The sequence below is a fragment of the Littorina saxatilis genome, linkage group LG8 (assembly GCF_037325665.1).
Source record: "Littorina saxatilis isolate snail1 linkage group LG8, US_GU_Lsax_2.0, whole genome shotgun sequence".
NCBI classification, from domain to species: domain Eukaryota; kingdom Metazoa; phylum Mollusca; class Gastropoda; order Littorinimorpha; family Littorinidae; genus Littorina; species Littorina saxatilis.
This window is the reverse complement of record NC_090252.1, coordinates 4459908-4466533: the sequence shown is the minus strand read 5'-3', so window position 1 is coordinate 4466533 and position 6626 is coordinate 4459908. Positions and strand designations below refer to the sequence as shown.

At 41.5% G+C, this 6626-nt stretch overlaps 1 long non-coding RNA gene across 1 annotated transcript; it reads left to right on the top strand.

Moving 5' to 3' along the window:
• Positions 1 to 468: 468 nt before the first annotated feature.
• On the top strand, positions 469 to 6402 carry LOC138972569 (uncharacterized). Its single transcript, XR_011457667.1, has 2 exons — positions 469 to 818; positions 5848 to 6402. It is a non-coding gene; the product is annotated as an uncharacterized lncRNA (long non-coding RNA).
• The last annotated feature ends 224 nt before the right edge of the window (positions 6403 to 6626 follow it).

Genomic DNA, 6626 nt, shown 5'->3' with positions numbered 1-6626 from the left:
AAGTGCTTTGTACTGGAAACTTGCATTCTCCCAGTAAGGTCATATATTGTAATACGCAAGCCCCAGGAGCAATTTTTTGATTAGTGCTTTTGTGAACAAGAAACAATGGACAAGTGGCTCTAACCCATCTCCCCCCTTTCCCCGTCGCGATATAACCTTGAATGGTTGAAAACAACGTTAAACACCAAATAAAGAAAGAAAGAAAGAATTTTGTTTATTCCTGAAAATGTTAGCAATTTGAAAATTAGAATACTGTTCCACTCGAAATTTAAACAAAATTACTGAAATTTCTGCGACATATTTAATTTTCTGAATGTGACATGCCAGGTTAAATTTACTGAACGGGAACAAACGTAAAACACATTATTTGGCAATTTCTACATATTCATAGAAAATGTCTGAATTTGGCGTGCAGATCTGTTGTGCATTCACCAAACCGAAAAAGGGTTTCAGTAGTTGTACAATTCATACCAATTCGGGAAATAAAGATATCACTCGCGTATAACGACTACCACTTAAGCACCAATTTCCAGCACCACCCTCGTAACAACACTATCAGAAAATAAAGATATTGCTCGTGCAACATGCATATTTATACTTTGTACACAACTTTGCAGAACGACCCTTGTACCAACAACTTTGCAGGACCACCCTCGTAACAACATCACAAACAGAGCAAGCTGACCATGGCAGCCGGGATTCTTCTCGTCTTACTGATCGCCACACTCATGGACGGGGCTTTCCTGTCAGTACAACAGGTTGATCAACAGGTTCATCAACAGGCTGATCAACAGGTTCATCAACAGGCTGATCAACAGGTTGTTGTATGTTAACGCCCCTTCAACCTCATTGGCTATGGGGGACCGATACAATTGTTACCTTTCTCAGTGTCCATGCCTGTCTTTCGCAGTAAATTGAAGCGGGTCCCAAAAAGCCCATGTCTTTTCACAATAGTTACTTCACATTTTTATTTAAAAAAACCTTGATCCTCTTTCAAAAATGAAAACAAAATCTGGTCCAGTTGCATGGTCACAAAATTTAATGAAGCACTCTTTACAGGAGATTGGTGAACACTCTAACGAGAGACAGAGTAGCAGGGTGCGTCATTAATTGTCTTACACAATGCTTTCGTAAAGGTGAAAGAGGGACGAGCGGTGTTCCTCAAACTTGATGGAGGGTGTGGAGGATGAAGGGGGGGGGGTCTGGTTCTTAGTACTGGCGGCTTGTCAAGTTGTGTTGCTTTGTTTGATTTGTCCCGGGTTTAACGGGTGTTTAGAGGGAATCGAGACGAGGGTCGTGGTGTATGTGTGTGTGTCTGTGCGTGTGTGTGTGTGTGTGGACCGATCTTTATGAAATTTTATATGAGAGTTCCTGGGAATGATATCCCCGGACATTTTTTCTTTTTTTCGATAAATACCTTTGATGACGTCATATCCGGCTTTTTGTCAAAGTTGAGGCGGCACTGTCACACCCTCATTTTTCAATCAAATTGATTGAAATTTTGGCCAAGCAATCTTTGACGAAGGCCGGACTTCAGTATTGCATTTCAGCTTGGTGGCTTAAAAATTAATTAATGACTTTGGTCATTAAAAATCTGAAAATTGTAAAAAAAAATATAACAAAATTTATAAAACGATCCAAATTTACGTTCATCTTATGCTTCATCATTTTCTGATTCCAAAAAGATATAAATATGTTATATTTGGATTAGAAACAAGCTCTGAAAATTAAAAACATAAAAACTATGATCAAAATTAAATTGTCGAAATCAATTTAAAAACACTTTCATCTTATTTCTTGTCGTGTTCTGATTCCAAAAACATATAGATATGATATGTGACCCTCCACCACGGAATGAGTCGCATATCACCTTTGCATTATTTTCATATTTTTACAATTTCCTAAAGAGTGTTTTATGCTCTGTGGTGAAAACCGTTTTAGAAAAGAGCGAACACTTTTCGAGTTATAAGCCTGTGACTAAGGTGACCCTCACACTGTTACTAGACACCCCCCGGACTTATATTATGCCTAGCCATAGACGAAATAGCCTGGACCGCCAACTCGTCACGTGACCCTTCGAGGTTACGACGCTCGACTTTCACAGGGGTGCTTAGTGTCCGGTTTGAAAGACAGTGAAAAGAAAGCACGCTCCAGTTATTTGTGACAATGGGAGGTGACAATGAACTGGATTTTCCAAAACTCCAAACTAAACTTAACAAAACTCATCGAAAAACATGTTCCATATGCACTTTAGCTGAGTTTATTTTAGCATTTTTAGAACTTACCTCGGCAACTTCGTCCATGTTTACAATCGACACCGGATATGACATCCCCCTGATTTCTGAAAGGCCAAGAAGAGCGGGGTAGTAGTTGCGCTGAGAAGGATAGCACGCTTTTCTGTACCTCTCTTCGTTCCTAAATGCGAGGGGCCGCTACCTCGTAATAGAGAGAAAGAGCGGAGAGAGAGCTAGTTGGCGGTCCAGGATAAATGGTCTATGGCCTAGCGCAGAACCGCGCGAGGTGACATGCAACTCATTTCGTGATGGAGGGTCACATATGTTTGGATTAAAAACACGCTCAGAAAGTTAAAACGAAGAGAGGTACAGAAAAGCGTGCTATCCTTCTCAGCGCAACTACTACCCCGCTCTTCTTGTCAATTTCACTGCCTTTGCCATGAGCGTTGGACTGACGATGCTACGAGTATACGGTCTTGCTGAAAAATTGCATTGCGTTCAGTTTCATTCTGTGAGTTCGACAGCTTGACTAAATGTTGTATTTTCGCCTTACGCGACTTGTTTCTTTAGTGCTCTAACTATTGTGTTTTCAATGTGGTCATATGGTTCGGTATTTCGACGAGAACAAGTACAATACGCCATACACCTCTGCGTATAATTATACTTGTTGGTCAAAATATCGGACCCTATCGCTACGCGGAATTTACGATTGCGTTTTCATTGCTATTCTGACCTGGATATTGGGTTATTAGCTTGCACGTGCTTGCTTTGATGCGGTTGGTTTCTGACAAGAGCAGACACACTTTCTTCACGCATGCGTATTGTTCACCGCAACACTACTGCCCTCAGGCGGCCGGACACCACAGCGTAATTTGTGCTCAACAACACATCAAGTTTGAGGTTTTTCGCCTGTAAATAAAACAAAAACAATTTAATAAAGCGGAAGAGCGAAAAAGTTCATCATTTCGTGTTTGTTTTTTTCTTCCTTTAATTTTGAATGACAAAAAGCCCTTTTCAAAGCGAGGTAAACACGCACGCACGCGACTCACAGACTTGACAAAGCGGTAACGTCCCTTGCGCTCGACACTTTCTTAGTTCAGGGACTGATTATGTTGTGCACAAGGGTATTCTTCTTCTTCTTCGGCGTTCCCGGTTAGTTAGTTAGTTAGTTAGTTAGCTGTTGCTTTTCGGGTCCAGCGGACCATAATAGGCCAAATCAGGACCCCACAAGTTAATCATTTCACATTTTTTCATTAAAACAATTCTAATACATAAAATCCGTAACGTCACCCGAAGGCAACACAAAAGTCAAAGCAACACCCTAAATGTCAAATAACTTAGGTAGTTTTAAAATGCAAATCTTAAAATAAAGACAAGACTCCTTTAAAAACCCAAAAAGGGCTGTTGAGCTGACCTCTGTAAAAATACGTTTCAAGCTCGAGGTGCCAAAATATTTCTCTCGTTGATCATACAGATCAGCACACTCGGTGATAAAATGATTCACAGTTCCCGGTGAAACACGAAATTTTTACTCCACGAAACATTTACTCCGGAGTAAATCTTTCGTACGAAATTCTTACTCCGAGTACACTTTTCGAACAAGAAAAGAACTCCCCAAGGCACGAACAAATTACTCCCTCCACGAAATTTGTACTCCCCATTGGGATGCGGGCGAAGGGATAATGCCAATAAGTGATCTCGCGCACACGAATGTAGCGCTACCCTCCTTCCACCCCTTCCACCACCAAGACTAACAGAGGACAAGGGAGTAAAAATGTCGTACACCTGTCATGGGAAGTTAAATTGCTCGTGTTGGGGTGAAGTAATTTATTCGTTATTTATTCGTCAGGGGAGTAACATTTTTTTACGAAATGTTTACTCGGAACTCACCTGTCTTGGGGAGTAATTTTCTCGTGCAATGGGGGAGTGCTTTTTTCGTAAAGGGAGTAAGTTTTTCGTACGAAATGTTTACTCCAGAGTAAAAATCTTGTGGGAGTAATTTTCTCGTGTTACACCGGTACATGGGTAGGCTATACATTGTACATCTATGTCATGTTTTGTCGCAAAGTAAGCAGATCCGGGTAATCAATCATCATCATCTTCACAGTTGGCAAGCATTGCATGTTTTTGATTGAATGAGAGTTAACGAGGCCGGAAAGACCGTCTGCTCGAGTTGAACCGGAACCACATCGAGTTTTGTTGTCGTAGCCTATATATTAAGGCTATTGAACGACTTCCGTAGAAATATGGAATTAACGTTGACATAGGACAGCCTGAGACTGTCCATTCATAACCCCCGAATTCATCAACGTGTCTATCACAATGGCACGGGAGACTCCATCATCATCGTGTACAGCTTATAATTTCTGTTATTCTTCGTTGTATTCTGACTTAGCTTTCCCCTTGTATGAAGAAGTTGCTAAGTTGTCCCTTTTCTGAATTTTTTTCAATTTTGTGCATTGATACTTTACGTTTTTGTCGGGTTGAATTTGGGGATACCCTTGTTTGGACGGCGTTCACGTAACCCCTGTTAATTACATGTTTAAAGGCACAGTAAGCCTCCCGTAAACCATCACAGATACGGTCAGGCTTTTACACACAGTACAAACACCCTTTCATTTAAAAACTCACCGATTGAGAACATCCTAGGTGCCCTCTGTAAAGAGCGAACAATTTCAAAGAATTTATTTTTGCGTGGTTTATCTTACCCCTGAGCCATCGTGAATCCGTGTGATCCAGTTTCCCTTTTTCACAATGTAGTCGTCAGTTAGTCATTTGAATGCACTCGATGTCAGGTTATCTACAATAGCACGTTTTTATGCACGAAACAAACGGCTGTGGTTCACAAGAACTCTAGCGATAGCTTTTGACTGTTGAGAGGAACGGCGACATGTACTGATAAACTGTCGTCTGCTACGACCCTTGCGTGACCCTGCTTCCGGGCTTTTCTGAATGAGACCCGAAGGGAAGTAACTCATTTTTGACAATCTGCAAAATTAATTCTTTAAAAATTGCTCGCTCTTTACGTAAGGCACCTAGGATGTTCCCGTTTGGTGAGCGTTCAAATGGAAGGGTGTTTGTACTGTGTGTAAAAGCCTGACAGTATCTGTGATGGTTTACGGGAGGCTTACTGTCCGGGCGTGATTTCCGGTAAGTTGAATATTCATAACAGCCGTCCAGCACCAAAACGAGGCGCCATTGTTGTTAAAGGCTAAGTCCACGAAAATAAATTCTTTGAAAATTTCTCACGCTCGACAGAAAGCAGCCAGGATGTTCCCGTTCGGTGAGCGTTCAAATGGAAGTATGCTTGTACTGTATGTAGACGCTCGGGGAGCTCTGTGATGGTTTACGGGAGGCTTACTGTGCCTTTAATCCAATAAGTGAGCTAGATAGCCAAGTGGGGAGCCTTGAAGGGCACAGAAAGTTTGAATGAATTGACACGGAATGAATGCTTGGGGTACGAAAATGGGTGCAATAATTTGTTGGCACAGTTTAGATTTGACGTCTGCAGATAATACTAATACTGCCAGCAGGTTTGTCACTCATACTCGTTATGTCCAAAAAAAATTCTCATTTTGACAAAAATGAACTTGCTGTGTTTTACTGTTGCCAGCGGAAGGCAGACTACCTTTCTCCTCACTCCATAAAAGAACAAGTTTCAACTTACCAACAGTCTACTCCGGAGAGGGGCAACTGTAGCGACAACAATGACGTTGGGTACGAGAATATCCGTGTGTGCACACAGACAAGCGACGACTACTTTTCAGGAACGAACGGGGATGTCGCAATACAATTCATCGGGAGCTGGTGCATGACCCAAGATTACAATCTGGACACCGAGAATCACGACGACTTTGAGAGTGGAAATAACGACTGTTTCCCTTTGACCATACCTGATGTTGGTGACCTAAATGAGATACAAATATCTAATGAGAAGACTGACCATAAAGGTAGTTTCGGAAGCACTTGGAAACTGGAGTATGTCAATGTAATATACAAAAACAAAAAATACCGCTTCGACTTTGATAAAGAAATAGGAGTAGGTAATACATTTTACTCTATTTTTCCCTGGGTTTGCGTCGTATCAAACTGTCCAATTCAAGGGAAATTACAATGAAACTGCGTTTTTGATTGAATCGTTGAATTGAATAAATTCGTTGTGCATATATCCCTCTCGTGTTAGCTTGAACTATATATATACCTTTCATTCTCCCTATCACTCGAGAGAGCGATAGCAAAAGATCTCCCCCTCTGTCTCTGTTTTGCGATCTCAATCTCTCTCTCTCTCTCTCTGGTTACAAATATCCCTGCCCGCCTCTATTGCCTGCACGGAAGAATGTGATGCATCTACCGTCCTCCCCCCAACACCAAAAACAAATTCACATTCCTCAC